Source organism: Panicum virgatum, chromosome 4N, assembly GCF_016808335.1.
Source record: "Panicum virgatum strain AP13 chromosome 4N, P.virgatum_v5, whole genome shotgun sequence".
Taxonomy (NCBI): domain Eukaryota; kingdom Viridiplantae; phylum Streptophyta; class Magnoliopsida; order Poales; family Poaceae; genus Panicum; species Panicum virgatum.
Window position 1 is genome coordinate 7,923,163 of NC_053148.1, and position 1,511 is coordinate 7,924,673.

The 1,511-nt window shown below is 46.4% G+C and overlaps 1 non-coding gene across 1 annotated transcript; it reads left to right on the forward strand.

The window, feature by feature from the left end:
- The first annotated feature begins 280 nt into the window (after positions 1-280).
- LOC120671761 lies at positions 281-387 on the forward strand. The gene has a single exon (XR_005673850.1). It is a non-coding gene; the product is annotated as a small nucleolar RNA R71 (small nucleolar RNA).
- Positions 388-1,511: the final 1,124 nt, after the last annotated feature.

Sequence of the window (1,511 nt, forward strand, 5' to 3'; positions counted from 1 at the left end):
AATAGGCATCTGTTGCTGCTTCCCTTCATCAAGCTTCTTTAGTAGGAGGTCCAGCTTGGCGGTGAGCATGTCCATTTCCTTGATGGTATGCATTCCGCCTTTGGTTCTAGGCTGGGAACGCTCCTCGTTCCAGCCTTGGTTGGAGACCATCTTCTCAATCAAGGCCATAGCCTTAGCGATTGTTTGGTCCAGATAGGCTCCTTCAGCAGTAACATCAAGGTGGGCTCTGGATGTAGTCGTTAGCCCATTGTAGAAACTTTGGAGTACGAGCCACTCGTCCATTCCATGATGAGGACATGCGAGTATATATTCTTGCAGTCTCTCCCAAGCTTCTGGGATGGATTCCATCCCTGTCTGCTGGAAACTTGAAATTCTTCCACGCAGGGCATTGGTTTTGCCTAACGGGAAGAATTTGGTGAGGAACGTCATGGAACATTTGTCCCACGTGCTGACGGCTTCCTTATTTTGATAAAACCACTGCTTCGCTTTCGCCAGGAGGGAGAAAGGAAATAGGCGGAGCCTGATGGTGTCAGCCATAACACCCAGTGTGGTTACGGTCTTGCAAAGCGCCATAAAGTTCTGGAGATGGGCGTTGGCATCCTCATTTGGCTTGTCACAGAAAGGGCTAGCCTGCACCATGTTAATGAGGCTGGACTTCAGCTCAAAGTTCAGGTCCCCAACATCAACGTTGGGTCCAGTTGCCACATTGTCAGCTGAGGGGACGGAGAAGTCGCGGAGAGTCTTCTCAGCCATGGGTTCGGTGATCGTTGATGGTGCTGGGAAAGCTGGTTCACTTGTCGACTACGAGATCGGAGGAGGGACGATACGAGGTCGGACCCTTCTCACGAGGTTCTCGGGATTTTCAACAAAGTTTGTCGGCAAGGAGAAACCAGACATACACTACCGTGTTTTCACCCAATCTGGAGAAAACAAAAAGATAAACACATTAGCCTGTATAAGCAGTAGCTACCTCTTACTTATATTGCCATGTTTATGTACTTAGTAAATAACTTTACACCTAGTGTCATCCCCGGCAATGGCGCCAGAAATGCTTGTTGGCATTTCTTAGCGTCGCCACTAGGAGGGGTTAGTTCCTAGCAACGCTGCCAGAAATACTGGTGTTGGTATGTCTTAACGTTTAAGCGCACGGATATACCGTTGTAGCATTTAACCCGGAAGTATTCTTGGTATCGTTATTTATATTTTCCCAAGGAATGGCTAGGTTGTGTAAAGTTTATTTACTAGTTTCATAACCATGACACGTATGAAGTAAGATGAAGACCACTGACTATACAGGGGTAAGTGATAAATAATAGATAATCAGGGTTAATATGACACACACAGAACAGCCAACTCTCATGAATAAAGAATAAACAAGCAATCCTATTGTTAGTGGGAGCATAGGCAAGGATCCTAGTATACTATTCATGCTAGCAGATAAGTTACATTAGTCACATGCTTAAAACTGGAGGTGACGGGAAATTAGGGACATCGGGGACAATGACCCGCAC